Consider the following 24,035-nt stretch of genomic DNA (forward strand, 5'->3'; position numbering starts at 1 on the left):
TACTTCCAATGAATAGGGTTTAGAAATGGAAAATAGTAACTTTCCAATGGAGAAATCTGACAATTGATGTGGTTAACATCACCAGGCTTAGTCATGTTGATGGCATGTAATTATGATATGATGTGATGAGAAGGTGCTTCAGCCCTTGATATTTTTTCCAAAATCTTGTAATTTCAATCTAATCACGAGAAAAACATCACACAAACCAAAACTAAAATTAAAGCATGTTCTACATAATACCTGACCACCATACCACAGAACTATCCAGATCATGATAAACAAGGAAGGATTTGCGAAACTGTCATAGACTAAAGGAGATTAAGGAGATGTGGTGACTAAATGTAATGTGGCATCCTGGAGTGGATCCTAGAATGGCAAAAGGACATTAGTGGGAAAACTAGCGAAATCCAAATAAAGTATGAAGTTTAATAAATAGCAATGTACCAATGATGGTTTCTTAGTTGTGACAAATACACGACGGTATTATAAGATATTATCATTAAGGGAAACTGATGAGGAGTATACAGAAGCTCTGTACTACCTTTGCAACTTTCTGTGAATCCAAAATTATCCCAAAATGAAAAGCTAATTTATATAATACTTTCTCCAGTCATCTTTAGAGGCAAATGGAAACTTATCAGATCCTGCTCATGGAAAAGGCCCCTGTTCTATACTGAGACTTAAAAACCCAATACAATGGACTCGTGTCCATTTGTATACATGACTTAATACTTTTTCTCAATCCTCTCATAACTGGCTTTTTGCATTCTTGTTTTCATTTTGAGTTTTGTTGGTGACAATAAAGAAATGGCCCCTTTGTATCTGAGAAGTGAGCACCTGAGATTCTTCTGCCAAAGCCAGCAAATTCCAGAATAAGTTTACAAAATTCCAAAATTTAAGCTAGAAAATAATCCAAGCTAGTTACTAGATTTAACCAGATTTAACAATTTATTCAAAATGGACAACACAAGGATCATGTGAAGATACAGCCTAGGTTAACTATATTCTTTTCTATCAACAACATATATAACTAATCCAAGAATACACATAAATGTATTCTTTATGCTATAAGATATCTCCATAAATTCTTTAGCCTACTAAAGATGGTAGTAAAACAACTCTCAAAAGAAAAAATGCAAAATAAGCTAAGCTCAAAGAATTTGATCCATCAGATTCCCAGGGCTGAAATTTTGAAGCATTTGCTGTCTGTTGTAATACAGTACAGGATATCTTAAAATGTTTTATCAAATGTAATACAAATAATGCAAGAAAATTTCTATCAAGTCTACAGCCATTGTATTTTTGAAGAATAAAGTAGACCCAAGAAGATTATGGGATGTATCCTAGAAATTCACAATGAGTCTATAGCAATGCAATAAGAAAGAAATACAATGGGAACATTTTATTTTTTCATGTCGCCAGAGACTGATAACTATGAGGTTCTGGGCAATTGAAAATTGATGTAGGAAAATGAGGAGATAGTCTGGCTCAAGGCAAGTTAGAGACAATAACAACATCTACTAAAGAATTTAGTGACATATAGAAAAGCATAACCCACACTAAAAATCTCTTAAATACTCAACAGGCAATCCTTTTACATAATACTTTATACTAGTAAATATGCTTACATAAATCTGTGCTTTCTTTGGACAGTTTTTGGTTTTTAATGTTTAATTTTACTTGACATATTTCAAAGAAGTGGGGCCAGGGCTAAGAAAGGGCTTTTTTGTTTATTTTTCTAGGTGGAAGCAGATGTGTACTAGAGAACAATCCCTCAATGAGCATCTAATGTACGGCAGTCACAAAGCCCAGACACTGTAATATTTATTCATCCTGAGGTTTCACTAGGTTTCTAGTGAATAGGTTTCTCTCTTTCACTTTATTTTTTTAAATATTTTATTTATTTATTCATGAGAGACACAGAGAGAGAGAGAGAGAGAGGCAGAGACACAGGCAGAGGGAGAAGCAGCCTCCATGCAGGGAGCCTGATGTGGGACTTGACCCCAGGTCTCCAGGATCAGGCCCTGGGCTGAAAGCTGTGCTAAACCGCTGAGCCACCCAGGCTGCCCGGTTTCTCTATTCTAATTTTAACTTTAAAGTTAAAGTTAAGTTTTAAAACTTTCCTGAGTTGGACTTTATATACTGTCTACTAAAAGAAAAATTCAGCCTTGTTAAAATTCAACTTTATTTTTGTTGTTTCGGCTATGGAGGAAATCTCAAAAACAATTAGCTTTCTTGCTCCTAGGGATGCCTTTCTATCACTTTCTTCAAAAAAAATTTTTTTTCATTTATTTCAACATTGTATATTATACTAATCAAAAATGTATCTCAATAGAAATATAAAGTATTATTTAGTAAATAAGATTTGATATAAGTAAAACTATTTTTTAAAGACTTATTTATCTATTTTGAGAGAGCTAGAGAGAGAACATGGGGGGAGGAGGGTAGAGGGAGAGAGATTCTCGAACAGACTGCACTGAGCACAGAGCTCAATGTGGGGCTAATGTGTGACTTAGTGCAGGGCTCCATCTCACAACCCTGAGGTTGAGCTGAAATCAACAGTCAGACGTTCAACTGATTGAGCCACCCAGGTGCCCCATAAGTATAACTATCTAAGTCATACCATGTTCCCATAAAGAGATAATTATAAAAAATGAAACCATAAAGATCTAAAGTTAGTTAGCTCTTCGTTTTCCTCTTTTTCTTCCCTTCTTTTCCAGAACAACTCACTCATATAGCCATTAGGTAAAAGACAAGCAGAAGAGGCATTTGCACCAGGATAGGGAAAGCCACGGTAGCCCTAAGTGAAGTGGGTGAGCATCTGCAGAGGAGGGAGGGCTAAGAGGGGTACTGGAGACTGTGCAAGGTGAAGAGGGTACTCATGCATAAAGGTGACCTGACTCAGGGTAAGAGGAAGAAGGTGTCTATGTGGTGGAGTTTGCAGCAGCAGCCGGGCAGGCTAACTGCAATAAGGAAGTCATTGTTGTAAGTAGTAGTAGTGGTAAAAGGAGATTGGTGCATATAAAGGAATTGATTAAATAACTAAATGTTTTAAGGATAATGAGATCCAGGGAGAAAATATAGGTTGAAATTCATGATGATGGATTAGAATTGGAGGTGTCTTTGTGAACATATGGTTTTCAGTATTGTAGATTTCTATGGAGATAAAGATAGGGGTGTGTGTGCATGTGTGTATACAAATATTCTCTACCACTATCCACAGAGAGGGAATGGCATCAGCAACACCACAGCAATAATAATTGCACCTAGCGTCCAGATCTTGGTTTCCAAATACAATTCTACCCTAAAAAGAATCAGGGATCCATGAAGAAATGGCACATTCAAGGGCTGGGAAAAAGAAAGTGCAAATGAGCTTGGAACACTGTATTGTGGCATTAATAAAAAAGTATCCAGGGCTGCCTGGTTGGCTCAGTGGTTGAGCGTCTGCCTATGACCCAGGGCATGATTCCGGAGTTCTGGGATTGAGTCCCACAACAGGCTCCCTGCAAGGAGCCTGCCAATGTCTCTACCTTCTCTCTGTGTCTCTCATGAATAAATAAATAAAATCTTAAAAAGAAAGAAAGAAAAGAAAGAAAGAAAGAAAGAAAGAAAGAAAGAAAGAAAGAAAGAAAGAAAGAAAAATTAAGTATCCAAAGAATGATGGGTAACATGTCAAAAGGACAGAGAAGCCAGCATCCTGGGACTCAAGTCTCAAAGCTTCCCTAAGAAATATTTACAGTTCCTATCTTTTGCCTAATGTTCTATCAGGTTGTTTGCGACTTCAAAATTCTTTATCTATCCTGTAAACTAATCCTTTCTAGAAAATGTCTTCTCATTTATGGTTTATCTGGTCACTATCTTTTGATAAACCACCATTATTCATTTTATTATAGTTGAACTTATCAATTTATTTCTTTATAGTTTGTGTTTCATGGGCTTTGTTTTATAAATTTTTCCTACCCCACATTCATTAAGATAGTGTCCTAAATTGTCTTCCAAAAGTTTAAAAGTTTAACCTTTCACAATTTGGTCTTTAATTCACAAGGAATTGTTGTTTATATATGAAGGAATATAGAGACACAATTCCTTTTTGCATATGAGCCTCCAATTATTCCAGCACCATTTAGTATACTCCTTTTCCCACTTGAGTGTTCTATCCCGGCATCACACCACACTGTCTTTTTTTTTTTTTTTAAAGATTTTATTTATTTATTTGACAGAAAGAGAGAGAGAGAGCGCACACGCACGAGCAGAGGGAGCAGCAGCAGTGGGAGAGGGAGAAGCAGGCTCTCTGCAGAGTAGGGAGCCCGATGTGGGGCTAGATCCCAGGACTCTGGAATCATGACCTGAGCAGAAAGCAGACGCTCAACCAGCTGAGCCACCCAGGCACCCCACCACACTGTCTTAATCCTTATAATAAATCTTAATATCTGGTAAGGCAAATGTCCCTGTTTTGGTCTTTTATGTCTATTTTGGATGTTTTTAGCCCTTTTCTATTCCATATAAATTCTGGAATAACATTGTAAGATTTTACATCCAACTTTTCAAGATTTTGATTGGAATTGCATTATACTCATAAACCAAATTGGGAGGAAACGCCTTTACCATATTCATTGTTCCTATCCACAAACATGGTACTTCATAAAAACACTAAACTTTTGTACATATAAAAATAATAATGAAAAGACCCAAAAAATGGGGGAACTATTACTAACAAACATGATAGCTCAAAGGTTTATATGACTAGGGGTGCCTGGGTAGCTTAGTCAAGTGCCTGACTTCAACTCAGGTCAAGATCTTGGGGTCCTGGGATCGAGCCCTGTGTCTGGCTCCCAGCTCAGCAAGGAGTCTGCTTCTCTCTTTCCCTCTCCCTCTCCCTCTCTCTCCCCTCCCACCCCATGTGTGCTTGGGCACACTCTCTAACAAATAAATAAAATCTTCAAAAAAGAAAAAGGTTTATATGACTAATAGTTTTAAATTTCATATAAAATACCACGGAATAATGAGAAAGGATTTGACCAGATAATTGATAAGGAGGAAACACAAATTAGGAATAAGTGTATGGAAAAATGGCTGGCCTAATTAATAGTAAAGAAATGCAAATTTAAGTACCCATAAGATGCTATTTCACCTATCAAGTTAAAATTCTTTTTTAAAACTTTATAACAGACACATCAGTTTGAGTCTAAGTGAAAATCAACCCTCATCAGGGTTGAAATCTTGGGGGGGTGCTTGCTAAAAACCTATCTGTAATCAAACTGAAGAGTCTCTTGGGAAAGAACACTTTGGAAGGAAGAAACTAGGAATAATGAGTTTCAGCCAGTAAAACAGCAGTTTTCATTGGTACAATCTGGTCTGTCTTTCAGTTATGTCTTCTAGTTCAGCTTCCCCATTGAACTCCTACAGAGGAAGGAGAGAGACCATACAGAAAAAGAAAAACAAAGAAAGAAAGAGTGAAAGGAAGAAAAAAGAAAAAGGAAAAGAAAACATATCAAAAAGAGCAATTTCATGATCTTTGAAGCTCTGGAACATACCAGCACAGTTTGGTGCCTGTTTGTTAGAGTGACACTGGAAGAGAAGGCATCCTTCTGTACTTGGCACAGAACATTCTGAAGCTCCAAACCTTTGCTATTAGGCTGAAGTAAAGCCAATCAAAAGGAGGTTGGTGTGTGAACACAAAAAGGTGAGGCCATAGGCACTTTTAGAAAAACTTGATCACGGGACTCAGGGAGAATTTCCAGAAGCACTAGCGGTCACAAATCAGCTAGCAAGGCAGAAAAGCAATATTGAACTTCTTTAGTTTTTAATCTGGCCTCCTTCTGTTCCCATAAGCAAATAATCTAGTGAGGGCTGGGAAAATCCTTCCTCAATATCAGCAAATGTACAAATCGCATGCCCTCCCATACTGTTGGTAGGAGTAGAAATGAAACAGACTTTTCAGGAAACCATTTTGCAAAATATATTAAAATTATTTTTTTAATTTTAAAGTCTTTTTTTTTATTTTAAATTCTGATCCCAAAATTGTCCTACTAAATATCTTGTCCAATAAAATAAGAGACATAAATAAATGCGTGTCCAAGGACTATTGTAGTGCAATTACAAAATCTCCAAATGATGTACTAAATATTCAGTCATAGGAGTATTAACTTTAAAAATAAAACTGCTAGTTATTTTACCAGCAAAAAAATGAGTTTATTTGGAAAAAGCCAAGAATTGTAATCCAGGACAAGCAAGCTACAGCAAAAAAGCATAGGCAAGTCTGGAGAATAAAGGGGAGGACCACTCTTTTATAGAGGAAAGGGGGAATTTGAGAAGGCTATTATAAACAAAATGTCCTTTGGAGTAAACTGGGAGTTGGAAGTATAGTGGCTTGTCATGGGCTGAGTAGTGACTGTCTCATCTGGGCTGTTGCCAGGGGGAGGAGGTAAGCCTTTCTTCCTCTGGCCCTGATAGTAAAGTAATATCAATGTGCAAGGTCCCTTTCTTCCTATTGGGTCTGCAATTGACAATGAATGGTAGGACATGAGAGCTCCCCCTGCCAAACCTCCTGACTTCATTTTAGTGAGGTTTCCCTTTATTAATTTTCACAGGAGGAAGGTTAAATGAGTGACGGGACCACTAAACAAGTGACTAGATGATTAAATACTATGCAACCCTGTATTAGAAAACACCATTGATAGTAAAACACGGAGTGCCAAATTGATGTAGAAAGATAAATCTGAAAAAAAAAAATAAATAAATAAAAAATAATAAATAAATAAATAAATAAATAAATAAATAAATAAATAAATAAAACGTAAATCTGTGCTGGACATTTTTAACTAAGGTTTTTTCCTTTGTCAAATTACTTCTTTTGCCCTGTAGTTCTCCACTTACTGGATCAATTGGAGCCATCGCCTTGGGAGAACAGAAATCCACTGGCCTGCTTGAATGCCTTTTTAACTCATAGTGGGCTTACCACTCTGAAGCAAAGCATTGATACATAAGTCAGAATTAGGTTTTTTGAATTAATGTAAAGGACATGATCGTAATATTGAGGCAGAATCTAGAAGACTTGCATTTAAAGATGATAAAAATTAATCACAGAATAAAAATAATGCAATATTTAACCTAAAGCCAATTTTCTACTTGGTGGAAGAAAACAGAAAAATTCCCTTCTAGGCTGCAGAGAAAAGACTGGAAAAAGAGGGAAAGAAGAGAACAAAGTCAGATGTAAGAAGAGTTCCTGAGAGGACTGTCCTGCTTCCTGGGTTGAAATTCAAGATGGATATTTGTGCTCCAAATAGGCTCCAGAATCTGAGAAAAGAAAGTACTTTTGTTTCACTTCCTTCATGAAATCAGGGAGGAGCCACTATTGGAATGCCTACTGACAAAATAGGGTGGCTGCAGAAGACTGTGAATGGCAGCAGGTCAGGAGTAGAGACAGAGGGGGCCTGTGAGAGCCACCCACCCCCACAATCTCCATGGTTCCTGCAGAGCTGAGAACAATGAGACAGCCAGCTTGTGGGTGGGTGTGAGTGGAGGATGACCACAGTAGATGAGAAGGAGGCCCCATACTAAAACCAGGGGAGATCGGCTCTCAGCAACATCAGGGAAAGATGACAAAACTCCAGCAGCAATTGCACTGCACTGCCCATGCCCAGAACATAAGGTGTGTGCTAAATTAGCAGCAGGTCAGTGGGGCCAGGAACCCACAGGCAAAATCCAAACAAGGCAAGAGCACAGTCAGAAGGGACGGAGCCCAGATACCCATCCTCTGCTGGCAGCATGAGCTTCCCCTGTTCCCAGAGGCCATGCATGGCAAGGAGGGAGGAAAGTGGGGTAAAAAGCAGAGATCCTGAGAGGGAGTCTGAACTGGCAACAAATTGACTTAAGTTACAGAGAAATTTAAAGTTATTTTTTACTCAAAATTCTTTACTACAAAACTAGGACATCCATGTATACAATGCTATTTTGACCTATCCAGTATTTATTCTCTCTTCTTCTGATAAAAACAGCTGGGTTTCCTGGGTCCTATTTTTTCAAGGCCTGGGTGTTCCTTTGACTTTGTAGCCTGCCAAGAAATTCCTTTCCTTCCTTAAATTTGAAACTAGGTCAGTTTCTGTGATTTGCAACTAAAGAATGCCAGCTGATATGAAATACATAATCCCAATTTTGTAAATGCATAAGAGCACACTGGCACACACACATACAGCTACATGTGGAAGAGATTAGAAGGAAATTTTTAAAAATGTTAATAGTGATCGCTCTGGTAATAGGATTACAAATGCAATTAGAAAGAAAATTACAAATTTTCTTCTACCTTCATTTCCAAATTTTCTATTCTCTATAATGAGTATGTACTGTATTTTTATTCGTAATATGGAAAGATAGAAGTATTATCCATTATGTCCAGAACAATAACATTAGGAAGCCCAATCACATTAATAAGACAGGTCTCTGTCTTTTGGCATCCTGGGCCAGCCAGCAGCAGCAAGCATAAGAACTGTAGGGCAGTGAGGTGCAATGGGAAGAGCATTCATGGGAGGGCCTAGAGACCTGAATTTTAGCTCTAACTCTGTCATTAATAAGCTGGGGGCCTTCATTAAGTCTGACAATCTCCCTGAACCTCAAGTTTCTTCATCTGTGAAATGAAGGATTAAACTCCTTATAAGATCGCAGAGGTCACTGACCTGTCAACCAGACCCTAGCTCAGGTTCCAGTTCTCAACATTTCTAGGATATATGTGCAACAGGACAAAATGCCCCAGTTGCACCAGCCAAAGTTTTCACTTTCAGAATATTCTCAAGGGAACTCTGTTGTGCTTCTGAGATAGAACCCTAACAATATCACTTTGATGTTTTCCATCTTACTTTCATGCTATTTCTGTCAGAAGGGACACTTTACAATCCACTATTGTCTGTTGTGAGAAAATGAGGGTGCAGCCAGCACTTGACCCTGACATCAGTCCCGGATCAGCCTAAGAACCTCAAACGGCATATTACCAGATTGTGCTAGCTCTCTTCCTACCTGCAGCACATTGCTGCACATTGCCTCATCATGCAGCTGGTCATCTGAGCCATAGACAACAGCAGGAAAGGGCTTACAGAGGGATCTAGTGAAAGGCAGATTGGCTACTACCGCCTCAACCCAGGAAATCACAAAGCCAAGGAAGTCCAAAAGGGTGTGGTGCAGTATTTCATAACATATCCTCTGTTAGTGGGGCCCTGTTCCGGGGAGAGGACCTAGATGTAGCCCAGATGAAGTAGGCACACATAGAAGGGTACAGCCGGAATGAAGCTGAAGGAATAACAAAGACCATACTAGCAACTTTTATTTCTATTCTAAACTAACCAGGACTTCATCAAACTAATCTCTTGGCTCATTTATTATTATTATTATTATTATTATTATTATTATTATTATTATTATTTTGGTCATTGTTCGTCCCATATATCCATGTCTTGCAACTTCCCCGGGGAATTTTCTTCCTCTTTTTATGTATAATAATGTCTAAAAGTCCTCTTTGGCTTGCCCAGGACAAACTCCCCCATGCACCAGAGTAATGCATGACCTGACACTCTCTGTCCTGTCTCAGGAGGCCTCTAACTTTTGGGGCTCCAAGGAAAATATAGGCCTAATATAGACCTTTAAATTCTGTATGGTAAAACTCTACTTCCTTCTTTCTCTTTATCTTAATTTCTAACCTAAAAGAAGAAAATAGAATGGAAATGGACTGGATAATCTTTTCCAAGAAAAATTTGATTTTTTTAAACTACTAAAAGAAGAACCAAAATTTGAATGCAGAAAAGATACAATTAAGCACACTTGCAGTCTTGGCAAGTACATGAAGGGGAGTGTAGAGGGAATAAGACTGCGTGGGAGTCAGGCTCAGTCCAAAGAAAACATGCTCGGGAATGTCTCAAGATGAGATCTAAAGAGATGGAGTGAGTCAGTCAGTGAAGAAAGCAAAGGAGGACAGAAAACACCAGAAGATAGTCATTCTAGTAAAAGGAACCCCAAAACTAGCAGCAGGAACTTTAAAGAGGAGAAATGAAGAACAGTAAAAGGCAGAAAAGGTCATTAAACTGTCTGAAGAAAAGCAAACAGGGAGAGGTGATTTGTCCCTTTGCCAAAGTCAGTGCTGCCAATGGGGAGGGAAGAGAATGGAGAATGTGGGAGGAATTGAGGAATTCCAATAAGAAGGTTATCTCCCCCAAAGAATGCCAGAGAAGGGCTTTTTTCCACAAGAGATTAAGTCATTATTCTAAAATAACCTAAGAGGTCATGCATTGCCTCTCTGGTGTTTACAAGAACAATCCCTGAGTAGAAAATAATTTTCTAATAGGAAGTGGGGGAGCTGGAGGCAACATAGAAAGGATAAAGATCTCTCAAATTAAAAACAAGAAGGCACTTAACTGACTTATGGTTTAAACACCACCACCCCCCTGCAACCCCCCCACCCCCAAAATAACCTGCTGACTCTGCAGGCAAGGCTGACATCACAGACTGCATCAGAGTTAAACTGCCTCCCCACCGTTCTTACTGAAAATACAGCAGGATGGACAGCTGCAAACATCTACATGGTCCCTTCTCTCTCCCTCTCTCTCTCTCTCTCTCTCTCTTATGAACTGCTTCAAGTCACAACATCATCGTTTTCCTTTAGCAAACCAAAGCATCACCTGCTCACATTCACCACTTTCAAACCTACAACCGAAATTAGTGAGCACAGCAAGCCACTTTATTTTTTTAAGCCACTCAACAGAGAAAATATAAATAAAACAGAATGTGGTCTCTTTAAGTATAGTTCATGATTATAGAAAAGATAATTCTCTTTTGTTGACAATGGGGATTTCTGGTGGTGCATCTATCTGGCAAGCTTCAGAAACAATAGTTCTATTGAAAGGCTAGAAAGGAAGTTGCTATGACCAGATTGCTTCCTGTGGTGAACAAAAAGGGCTTTTGCTGACAGAGCAACTTCATGGTTACAGAGAGAAGCCCACAAGTTTTGTCTTTCAACATTGAAAATTGTTCATTTTCTTCTTCTTTTTTTTTTTTTTTTTATTTCACTATTTCAAGAGGAAACGAGATCTTCTGACTTGCTTCCTAAGGAAGAGTTTTAAAAAGAAGAAAAGAAGGGAGAAAGGAGGGAGGGCGAGAAGGAAAGAAAGGAGTTTTGAAATGAGTGTAAGGATTTGTTCACCTAAAAGCACTTTAAGGAAGAGAATGGATGTATCAGGTATAAAGGTTGATTCTCAGGACCCCTGGGTGGCTCAGAGGTTGAGTGTCTGCCTTTGGCTCAGGTCATGATCCTGGGGTCCCAGGATCGAGTCCTGCATTGGGGTCCCCGCAGGGAGTCTGCTTCTCCTTCTGCCTAGGCCTCTACCTCTCTCTGTGTGGCTCTTATGAATAAACAAATAAAATCTTTTTAATAAATAAATAAATAATAAAAGGTTGACTCTCAGCACTGAGTGCATGAAGAAGTAAGACACTTTCTCCCTCATGTCCTTCATTTCTGTCCCCCCATCCCTGGTGTTGAGGGCATGTATGATAAGACAGAAAAAAAGGCAGGTGTGTTTTCCACAGAGCGAGCAACTTCTCCGAAACAAACACTTTTTCCATGGTGGTTAAGGCCATGATGAAAAGACCTCAGAAGAATTACGAAAATATCATCTGAAAATGCTTTCCAATCCTACAATGTAGGTCTCTATGGTAATAGAAGAGAAAGCAAATTTATCTTGATAGGAATGTCTGTAAATGAAATGTATACAGGACTGTTGCATTTTCCACGGCAGGACGTGAGGAAGAAGGTTGAAGAGAAGAAGTCCAAGGGGGAAGCATAAAGGCCCTGATGGATGGAAAAGAGAAGAGAGGTGTTGATGGGAAGAAGGAATATAGTTTAGCACTTCAAACATTTGTTTCTCTTACGCTCTGACCAGGGACGGGTTTGCCTTAGTCCTAAATAAGCACTTATTTCAAATAGAATAATCATGAATTTCACATTTTAAAAAATTTAATCATACATTAGACATAAATCAGGGAGTAGCCATATCATTCTTCCTTTGAAAATAAAAGCAAACCACTGAAACAAAACTGATTACATAATCTGCAAGGTCTACCATAAAATGAAAATGTGGGGCTCAAGGGGTGTCAATTGAGCTACCAACTCTTGATTTTGGCCCTGGTCATGATCTCAGGGTCCTGAGATCAAGACCCCCCTGGAGCCCCAAGTGGAGCCCAGTGATGAGTCCAACTCAGGTTCCATGTTCAGCACAGTCTGCTTGTCCCTCTTCACCTCCCCCCACCCAACCCCTCTCCAAAGGCCGAGCACATGCTCTCTCTTTCTCTCTTTCTATCTTTCTCAAATAAATAACTAAAAATCTTTAAAAATAAAAATTTTAAAAAACATGTGAGGCTCAAAACTTGTTAAGAATTTCAAAAGGGCAAGAGAGCATTAAACCAGACAAAGGGAATTGCTAAGTGTGGGGCCTGTGTCACTGCATAGGACATACACCCATAAGGTCAACCCTTCCCCACAATTAAAAGCAAATTTGGATAGGTTCATTAATGCATTTGGGAAAAAAAAAAAAAAAACAAACCCAGATGTAAATTCCTACTGTAAAAGTTAGAGAGGGGGAGAGCTTGATTATTGAAGTCAGAAGACTTATCTCTGCTTTTCTATGAGTGGTAGTAGGTCTAGATGCCTTCAATGGTACTTCTACTCCTAGTATTTTTACTATCTCACTAGACCATAACTTGCTCACTATGAACAACAAGAGAATTCAGAAAAAACATCATATACAGCTCTTAGATATGGAAATCACTAAAAACATATTCCAGATAGGTTCTTTTCAAATACTTTTATAGTCTTATAATACTTTGAGGCCTAATTAAATTGATTCTTTCACCATTAAAGTTTAGTGATTTCAGTTCTACAGCAAAGTGAAAATGCTACTAGTAATTCACTATTTATTTCATAATGCTAAAATACCAGTATAAACACTAGTATTTTATTTTAAAGCTTAAAAACCAGTGAAACCAAATACTTAGATTTAAAATACAAAAGTGCATAAATATATTACAAAACATCAAATAAAAATGAAAATTTATAAAAATATATGTGTTAACCATTTATTGTGGTTGTGATAAAAATTATCCATAGATGAAATGATTAAAAGTATTTTTTTAAAGATTTTATTTATTTATGAGAGACATAGAGAGAGAGGCAGAGACACAGGCAGAGGGAGAAGTAGGCTCCATGCAGGAAGCCCGACATGGGACTCGATCCCAGGACTCTAGGATCACACCCTGGGCTGAAGGCAGGCTCTAAACCGCTGAGCCACCCAGGGATCCCCTTAAAGTATTTTTAAATGTAATAAACATTATGTTCAAGTTAAGATAATTGAATGAACAATGAAAAATCAGAAGTTAAAAAATACATTTTTAATTAAATAAAGTATAAAAACAAAGGCATCCATTATGTCATGTAATTCTTGAGCAAAATTTTGTACAATTTCTTCCAGATGCTGTGAAAAAATATTTTGACTGTATATTAGTTGGAAGATGGTAAGAAATAATACATGTGGCAAATCCAAATAATTTTCTCTGGCCCTTCATTTTCAATTAATTATATTTATTATTTAATAACTTTGAGATAAACTTTGGAACCAACTTTTTTTTTCAGGGATTATGACGTTTTGACTGATTATTATTTTACTGATATTTTAAAAGGAAGTATTTTAAGTTCATTTTCATTTTCTTTAATTTTATCATGTATAAACTGAAGACTTCCGGGGTGCCTGGGTGGCTCATTAGTTAAGTGTCTGCCTTCGGCTCAGGTCATTATCCCAGCAACTTAAGATCAATTCCTGCATTGGGCTCCCTACTTAGCAGGGAATCTGTTTCACCCTCTCACCCTACCCACCCTGCTCATGATCTTTCTCTCTCAAATAAATAAATACAATATTTTTTTAAAAAATAAAGACTCCCAGAGTTAACCGTATCACTTTCAAAACTATTATTTTATATTCCATTTGTACAGATAATCTTTGAACCGGATATATGAATGCCTATTAGGATTCACATATATATTAACCTGTCTGGAATAGAGATATCTTTCTGTATAAAGTGAATTTTAGGATCATTGATCTTGATCTCAACTTACAAATGATTCAGATGCCAATTTTTTTTTAAACAATAAAATAATGATAGCATGAGCAAAAATACCAAAATGTAAGGGATCACAAATATCACTTCATGGGAAAGTAGCAGGTTATCAAACACCAATTTTGTCATCATTATTATGGTTCATTTACTTTTGTAATCCAACCCCTCACATGTACACAAAAGTTAATTTTATTTTGAGAATTTCAACATTATCCTTGAGAAAAGTGAATATATGCTACAGTATCAAAAGCCTGAGGTTAGAATTACTATAATGAAATTCAGATTAATGAGCAATTAATAAATATTTTCATTTTAAGATAGATACAGTATGCCAAAGAGCATGACATAAATAACTCTCCATCATCAACTCATTTCTCAGTCTTTGACAACAGCCAGCTAGAGCTATAAGGTAACCTTGGAAATTGAGGTTTACCGACAATGGAAAACGAAAGAAGGACCTGGATCCTAAACACAGTGGAATGTCAAACTGGCCTTGTGTTAACTATTACAAGACATTTACAAAACAGGAAAAATTATTTTAGGCCACTATTATTTGAAATTTTCTGCCACTCACAGTCAAATTTAATGCTAACTCATACAAAATTCTGTGTACAAAATAGGCTGCTACAAAAACAGATCCTGAAATATATAGCACCAGCTCAATGAAAGTAGTTGGAATATTTTCCTAAGAGCTGGAATGGTAGCAACTCTTCTTATGTCTTAGCAAAATATTTAATAAATTTAAATATTTATTAAATTTAATAATTTAATAATTTAATATTTAATAAAACTGTTACCTATGATAAGCCGGCAGGCAGACCACATGCTAATTAAGAATGTAGTACTTGGAAAAATAAAATAAGATGAAAATAGAGAGAGAGGCAAACCATAAGAGAGGCTGACCTCTAGGAAATAAACTGAGGGTTGCTGGAGGGGAGGCAGGTGGGAGGATGGAGTAACTGGGTGATGGGCATTAAGGAGGGGACATGATGGAATAAGCGCTGGGTGTTATATTCCACTGATGAATCACTAAATTCTACCCCAGTAACTAGTAACACAGTATATGTTAACTAAATTGAATTTAAATAAGGAATTTTTTAAAAAGAATATAGTGCAAAGGAAATGATTAGAAAAAAATCAGAATACTGATTTTTGTTGCTGCACCAAATTCTTATAAGCTTGAGCTAGAACTAAGCAATGGTGGAAAGGACTTCTGCTCTGCTGAGGGAGACCTACTCTGCCTACAGCCTGCAATCAAAGGAAACTGAAAATCTGATAAATTAGAGTTTCTCAAGATATAAAAAGCCAAGCCTTCTCTCCCCCAACACAGAATTATATTTCTCTCTCTTAGAAAATAATTTCCATTTATAATTATATATTCATTTTATTTATTTATTTATTTATTTATTTATGTTACACTCTGTGAAAATTAGAAGGTCTGTGTTATTCTCAATTGTAACCCCTCCCAGTGCTTAGCACAGATTTGGTGAAAATAGGCACTCGGTAAATATTGGTTGAAATAATTAATAAATTTCTACTTATTATTTCCATTTATAAACATTCTATTTTAAACATTTGGGATGCAAAAAGCATCAGTGCACCATAACATGACATTTTAAGTTCATTTAAGTTTATTTAAATAAAATACTTTCCTCAAAAACTATACCTCCATCAAAGAAGAATACTTTTTAAAAGACATAAGACATATTATATCCTAAAAGTCAGGCCTCTCAGAACTTCTCAGGGCAGAAAATAAGTAAATCCATCTCATAAGTGATCTATAAGTTATCATGCATTATTACCAGTACCTTTCAAGAACAGCTTTCAAGTCATTACAAATGCCTGGTTGTAGCAATCTACAACCAGTGTAGATTTACCATATGCTTCAAGGACAAAAAACGTCTTCATCTAAATATTTCCTAAGGGACATAGTTCTCGTAAACATTCTGAGCTTTTACCCAAGTTGAATGAATACATTTAGGACTCCAAACTACACACGTAGAGAACTACTTACTATCCAAACTCACTGAGTCAGGAACTCACAGTAAGTCCTAATGTCATTCAAGTGTGACAACAGTTTTTTGTTTTGTCTTGTTGTGTTAGATCTACAAGGCCAATATAGCATTCAATAGGTATCAGAAATTAAAATTAAAAAGATGTAGGAACGTCACTATAAGGCAGAGCTTCAGTTAAAAAAAAAAAAAAGAAAAAAGAAAACTTCCAAATGTACGAAGTTTAACAGAATTAAAGTTTAATTCTTGCTCACATGAAGTCCTCAGCGGCTTGCTTTTCTTTGCATGTTGGCCTACTTTCTACGTTGCCTTAGTATTATGGTACCTTTTACCAGCCCATGTTTCCACAACATTGGTAATAAATTTTCCTCCCAAAAGTGACATATATCGCTTCTACACACATTTCATAGGCCAAAACTAGCCACTTGGCTATGCCTCACTTCAAGGAGCCAGACAAGTACAATCTTCTTGTTTCCTTAAAATAGAGGAAAAAAAGAACTAAGTGAACAGCAATAATGCTATCCACAGCACATTATAGTCACCCCGATTTGTGGCAGTTTACATAATTAGTCTGACCTCAATCTTCTAGTATTTACAGTAAAAATGGTATGTGTATATGCATTAGTCCATCAAATAAACCTACTTCACTATTATAGAAATTTATGTTTTCTACTATTTAATAACCACATCATATATGCTAAATGCAGTAATGTCAATTTTTTTTTAAAGATTTTATTTATTTATTAATGAGACACACAGAGGCAGAGACACAGGCAGAGGGAGAAGCAGGCTCCATGTGGGGAACCCGACGAGGGCTCGATCCTGGGTCTCCAGGATCACGCCCTGGGCTGAAGGCGGCGCTAAACCGCGGAGCCACCCGGGCTGCCCAGTAACATCAATTTTTTAATTTTGTTTTGCTTTTGTCTATGAATTTTCTAACTAGGCAAAACCAGATAAAAGAATTTTGTTATACTTTTAAGAATCGTTTATCCAATAAGTAATTGTAATTAAGTTTATCTTATAAACAATGAGTGAAATTTTGTCAAAAAGGTCATCCCTAATTTTGAATTTTCATTAAAGATGACAAAATATATACTTCAAAAATAGCATGAGTTTTCTTTTTCCCAAATATTTTCTTGCAACTTCTTGCTGTCATAACAGTTTGGGTCTAAATCGTATTTTCAGAGGTTTAAAGACAGATTTTTATTTCTGCTGACTTTTGTAATTTGAGTATATCTATCAGTAAAAGATAATTTTAGTGGGTTAAATTGAAATTTATAAACAAATAAAAAGGAGGAAATAAGAAATACAAAAGGGAAATTTTAAGAGAGAAAGAAAGAGAAGAAGCATACTTAGCACCTACTAGTTGAGATACAATTCGCCATGGGTTGCACAGCGAGCCGAACTGGCTTTTTTCTTTTTTCTGGATTACCTTTCCAAGGATGTCTGTACAAAGAACAACCTTGGAAGAAGATAGGAGTATATCTCTTTAGAGCAGAGGGCAGGTTTGTTTGCTGCACGTTATAATTAAGATAATGTTTCCCTCCAGGGCAAAAGTTGGGCAGCTTATCTTGCAGCCCCCTTAATTGATTGGGGTTTCCTAAGCTCAGGGTCCTTCAACTGTGATGCAAACCCACTGCTTGTGTGGCACTCACCTGGGCCACCGCACATCACCTCCGTAAAATTTTCAGGGGCACAAATGACATGAACAAGAAGCTCATGCGGCTCATGCTTGTCTGATATGCTATGAGTAATAAGTCCTTTTTTTTTTTTTTTTTTTTTTTTTTTCCTGACCTAGGAGTCTTGTCTTTCGCCAGCATATACAAAACTATGGCAAGCTAACTTGACAACTTTTGGTGACAAGAATGGGATACTGACAGACATGGCTTTCTGGAAGAGAAAAGATAAGAGATCATAAGAACTGAGTTAAGGCTTATAAGACTCCTCAGGACCCAGTGAGTAGTGCAGTACTTACCCAAACAAGTAGACAAGGGCTAGTGGGAGGTGGGGGAGGAGCTTCCCATTGTCCCATCTTTTCTTGAATGTTTACAGTCTAAGTGGCAGGAGGCAGGATTGAAACAAATTACCTAAATGGTGCTTGAATTGTCGTTCACTCTTCTGTAAGAGAGAAGAGAAAAGGTCAAGGAATCTCCAAAGCTGTTACAGGGCTTTGGGTGATCTGAAAGCATCAGCACTTAGTTTTGGTTGAGCCAGGAGTAGCCACCGGGTCAATCAAAATGGAAAGCAAGCACATGCTTTGCTTACTGGCATGGAGCCACACACCCTCAGATTCCTCCTTCCATCTATCTCAGCTGCTTTCAAGAAAAAAAAAAATTGGAGGTGGAGTTGAGGTCTTTCTGTCCCCTATGGGGAACAAAACTAAGTGCACACTGCCAAGTATGCTGGAGAACTTAATGGAAGATCAAACCTCTATGGCTCTGTTGAACATAGGCACCCAAGTCGACCATTCTACCCCATTCTATGATTAAGGCATTGCTCAGATTCAATTTATATGATTTGGTCTGGGCTTGCAGTAGGAAAATGTTAATATGACCTTGTCTTCTAAGATGTTATCCATTCCTGATTTTCCTTTTACTTCTCTAAGAACCCCTCAGTTTTCTTCAATGGCTTCTTTGCTCCTAGACCACTTCTTTAATTAGACATTCTTAAAAGAAATAGACGGTAGACAGTGAAGAAGTTAGATGCTCTAATAGGATTTTGAGGGGAAATATCTGAATTACCATGATTAGAGGTAAGCTGAGATTTTTGTATTTTCAAGAGGAGGCATTTTCAAGGGTTAAAAATGAATGAGGGACACTGTCTTACAAGTTGATGTTTTCCAGTTTCATCCTTGGTGGCCATTTCTTCTACACTTTTTTTTTTTTTAAGATCCTATTTATTCATGAGACAGAGAGAGAGAGAGAGAGAGAGAGAGAGAGGCAGAGACACAGGCAGAGGGAGAAGCAGGCTCCATGCAGGGAGCCCGACGTGGGACTCTATCCTGGGGTCTCCAGGATCACACCCTGGGCTGAAGGCAGCGCTAAACCGCTGAGCCACCAGGGCTGCCCTTCTTCTACACTTTTAGATGTATGCTTTCATCTACATTCTAGAAGCTATTTATATGCTCATAATTCCCAAGTGTGTATCTCTAGTTCCAACCTATCTTTAAGTTCCAATCTTGCTTTTTGCAAGTACTTGTCAACTGGCTATCCCAAAGGCACTTCAACCTACTGCATTAAAAAGACTAAAATAATCATATCTCTTTAAATATTCCCACCTTCCCCATTATGGTTAATGGAATCAATATCTTCAATTCTCCCAACTGAATCCGAAAACCTCATCCTAAAGTCCCTCCTCTTCCTAACCATCCACAGCCAAATACTATTCATTTTCATTCAGAAATATATCCAAAAATATATCCAAAAAATATCCAAAAAGAATGCCTATTCTTTCCCATTTCTACTGCCACTAATTCAATTCAGGCTCTTAAGATTTCTATCCTAGACTAATGACATAGTGCCCTACCTGGTTTCTGCCCCATCTATCTCTCTTATAATCCCTTTTTAAACTCTTACCATAATTATATTCTTACCAAAGAAATATGATTACATCCTTCCCTTGTTTAATGATGTCTCCTGATTTCCCACTAGCTGTCCTGTGAAAGCCAGGCTGTTTTGTCTCAGTACAGTGCTCTTCCAGATGTAAACCCAATACACTGTTCCAATTTCATTTCCTTCCATTCTCCACCACAACCCTAAGCTCCAAACCACAATGAACTTCTCACATATCTTTTCAAAACTCTATGCCTTTGCACATTTTGTTCCTTGCCTGAAATGCCCTTTTTCCCTCTTCTTTATATAGCATTCTATCTTCAAGACTATCCAGAGTTCACCTGATTGTCAAGCAATCTCTGACATTCCTAGCAACAACCATGGCATTTATTCATCTTTATTCAATTTATTTCTCCATATGTTTGCCTCTTCCACTAGACTGACTTCTCTAAGAATAAACATCATCTCAAGATTTTTGCATTTTTGAGTCCTGGATGCATAAGCAGAATGTCTTAATATGGCTGAATAAATGCTTATTGGTTCATAATTTCTTAAATAGGGATGCCTGGGTGGCTCAGCAGTTGAGTGCCTCCCTTCACGCTCAGGGTGTGATCCTGGAGTCCTGGGATCAAGTCCCGCATCAGGCTCCCTGCATGGAGACTGCTTCTCTATCTGCCTGTGTCTCCGCCTCTCTCTCTCTGTGCTTCTCATGAATAAATTAATTAAAGAATAAATTAATTAAAATCTTTTAATAATAATAATAATTTTTTAATAAAAAAATAAAAATCAGGATCCAATAAATGCCTTGGCTTGGAATCAATTCTTGAGCAACCAAATGCTGGTATTTAACAAACTTCCATGCTCTATATCATATAACTTTTAATCATTTAACCTTTTATTCCTTGACTACATTCACTGGGTTATTTAAATGAACAAGATGAAATATCATATAAGGGAAGAAAACAAGTTTATACTTTGTTCATTATTAAAAGTTTATAAGGTTTTGTAAGGGAAAATGCAGAAATTATTAGGTAAATTAAGGATGGGGAGCATTTTTAAATTATCTTTGTCTCCGTTGGGGTCATAAAAAATCAAAAACGTGACTCTTTGACTAGATATGAATGTATTACCAATCACATCATGCCTTATAATATTAGGAACTCAATTTTTAAAATAAAAAAGCTTAATCCGAAGATACCAAAAGATTAATCTGCCTACTAAGTTATATTTTGTCCAGAGTATGGATTTCATTGCTTTGAGCCATAGCATTTCATGGTCCACTGCATTTCATCTGGTCACTTTATCAAACTGATCAAATGCTTTCTATGCTGTCTCAGAAACACATAGGTGGGAAGTGAGGGGCAAGAGACAGTTCATGAAGAGGAATGAGAAAAAGCTGAGGCAACATGTGCTTTTGGATTTAGTATAACTTGATCTCTATCCATAGGTTGGTGGAATTTGAAGACCTTTGAGTTCTCTACATCAGCTACCCTGGGAAAGTACACGTTTCTGGAAAACAGAGAGCTTTTTTCTTTTTCTTTTTCTTTTTTTTTTTCTTTATACCCTTCACCAAGATACACTAATTAATTGATCATATAAGCATGGGCATATTTCTGGACTTTATTCTGTCCATTGATCTATGTAACCATTTTTGAGCCAGTACTATATTGTTCTGATTGCTACAGCTCTATAATATATCTTGAAATCTGGGATTGTGATACCTCCAGCTTTGTTCTTTCTCAAGATCTCTTTGGCTATTGTGGCTCCATACAAAATTTATTTTATTTTATTTTATTTAAAGATTTTTTTATTTTTTCTTGAGAGACACAGAGAGAGAAGCAGAGACACAGGCAGGGGGAGAGGCAGGCTCCATGCAGGAAGCCCATTATGGGACTCGATCCCAGGACCTCAGGATCATGCCCTGAGCCAAAGGCAGATGCTCAATCACTGAGCCACCCAGGTGTCCCACAATAATATAATTTAGTTATCAAACTATATTATGTGAAATAATATGAAAATGAACAACAATATGAATATCGTATTTTATTACTTGTAATAGTTTTGGAGGGGAGTCTTTAGGGTTTTTTTACATATAGTATCATGTCATCTGTAAGTAGTGACAATTTAACTTTTCGTTAGCAATTTGGATTCCTTTTATTTCTTTTTCTTGTCTGATTGCTGTATCTAGGACTTCCAGTTTGATCACTGGCTAGGAATTGTCTTGTTCTTGATTTTAGAGGAAAAGCTCGTAGTTTCTCACCCTCAAGTAACTGTGGGCTTTTCATATATACCCTTTATTATGTTGAGGTAATAATGTTCACTCTAAACCACTTTTTGAGAGTTTTTATCATGAACAGATGTTGAATTTTCTCAAATATTTTTTCTGCATCTATTGAGATGATTATATAATTCTTATCCTTCATTTTGTTAATGTGGTGTATTACATTGATTGATTTGCCAATATTGAACCATCTTTGCATCCCCAGAATAAATCCCACTTGATTGTGGTAAATGATCCTTTTAACGTATTGCTGAATGTAGATTGCTAATATTTTGTTGAGGATTTTTGCATCTTTGTCCATCAGGAATATTGGCCTGTAGTTCCCTTCTTTTGTAGTATCTTTGTCTGGCTCTGGTATCAGGATAATGCTGGCCTCATAGAGTATATTTGGAAGCTTTCCTTCCTCTTCTATTTTTCGAAATAGTTTGAGGAGAATTGGTATTAACTCTTTTTTAAGTAGAATTCAGCTGTGAAGCCACCTGGTCCTAGACATGTGTTTGTTGTGAGTTTTTTGATTACCAATTTAATTTTGTTACTAGTAATTGGTCAGTTCAGATTTTTTACTTCTTCTTGATTCAGTTTTGGAAGATTATATGTTTCCAAGAAATTTTCCATTTTTCTGGGTTGTCTAATATGTTGGCATCTAAATTTTCATAGTAGTCTCATAATACTTTGTATTTCTGTGGTATTGGCTGTTACTTCCCTTTTATTTCTGATTTTATTTATTTGGGTCCTCTCTCCTTTTCCTTGATGAGTCTAGCTAAAGGCCTATCAATTTTGTTTATCTTTTCAAAGAGTCAACTCCTGGGTTCATTGATTTTTTTTCTATTGTATTTTAAGTCTCTATTTCACGTATTTCTTTTCTTTTCTTTTTTTTTTTTTTTTTTTAGTTTTTATTTATTTATTCACGAGAGACACATAGAGAGGAGGCAGAGACATAGGCAGAGGGAGAAGCAGGCTCCTTGCAGGGAGCCCAATGTGGGACTTGATCCCCAAGGATCATACCCTGAGCCAAAGGCAGATGCTCAACCACCGAACCACCCAGGCAGCCCCTATTTCATGCATTTCTTGATTTTTGTTTTTTTCTAAAGAGGGAAAGAGAGGGAGGAAAGGAGCAGAGGGAAAGGGGGAGAGAGAGTCTTAAGCAGGTTCCATACCTAGCACAGAGTCCCAATGCAGGGCTCAATTTCACAACCTGACCTGAGCCAAAATCAAGAGTTAGATGCTTAACTGATTGAGCCTCCCAAGTGCTCATATTTCATGTATTCCTGCTTTGATCTTTATTTCCTTCCATCTACTAACTTCGAGCTTTATTTTTTCTCTTTTTCTAGTTCCTGTAGGTATAAGGTTAAATTATCTATTTGAGATTTTTCTTGTTTTTTTTTTCTATTTTTCTATTGTTGAAAAAAGCCTGTATTGCTATAAATTTCCTTCTCAGAACTGTTTTCACCGCAGAAATAAAGAACTTATATTCATCCCTCCTCTTCTCTGGGTAAAACATTCTGAATATATCTTTACTGAATTATCTTAAATGAAATGCTTTATTATTTCTTTACAAAGTTCTAGATTATATTCTAATAAAATATACTCATCTATTGTCTCAATATAATAAAATATAATACATGTGCATAAAAAAAGAATAAAAAACTTATTTTAACTCTCATGCAATATTTAGCAAAAATAGATAAAGATATACTTTTATACAATCTTGGACCAGAGGCACCTGTAAAGAAATTGCTGGCTCGGGCACTGGAGATGAAGATAATCTACATCTGTCAACTGAAAGAGACAGTACATAAAACAGACCCTAGAGAAAGGAGAAATATTTTAATTTCAGAAAATGGAACTGGGGGGATCCTTGGGTGGCTCGGCGGTTTAGTGTCTGCCTTCAGCCCAGCGCGTGATCCTGGAGTCCGGGGATCAAGTCCCACATCGAGCTCCCTGCATGGAGCCTGCTTCTCTGCCTGTGTCTCTGCCTCTCTCTCTGTCTGTGCCTCTCATGAATAAATAAATAAAAATCTTTAAAAAAAAAAAGAAAGAAAGAAA

At 37.0% G+C, this 24,035-nt stretch overlaps 1 long non-coding RNA gene across 7 annotated transcripts in view; it reads right to left on the reverse strand.

Annotated features, from left to right (window-relative positions):
• The window catches only part of LOC140623551 (uncharacterized), an 84,922-nt gene that overhangs the window by 27,373 nt on the left and 33,514 nt on the right, over positions 1–24,035 (reverse strand). For 2 of the 7 annotated variants that reach the window (XR_012023133.1, XR_012023131.1), the window contains exons 4-5: positions 18,245–18,275; positions 17,933–18,047 (exon numbers count right to left, since the gene is read on the reverse strand). This is a non-coding gene — a long non-coding RNA (uncharacterized lncRNA). Of the gene's footprint in view, positions 1–17,932; positions 18,048–18,132; positions 18,276–24,035 lie in introns of those variants that run through there. The other 5 variants (XR_012023137.1, XR_012023136.1, XR_012023132.1 and 2 more) reach the window with 3 other exon arrangements.

Source organism: Canis lupus, chromosome 33 (assembly GCF_048164855.1).
Source record: "Canis lupus baileyi chromosome 33, mCanLup2.hap1, whole genome shotgun sequence".
In the NCBI taxonomy this organism is placed as follows: domain Eukaryota; kingdom Metazoa; phylum Chordata; class Mammalia; order Carnivora; family Canidae; genus Canis; species Canis lupus.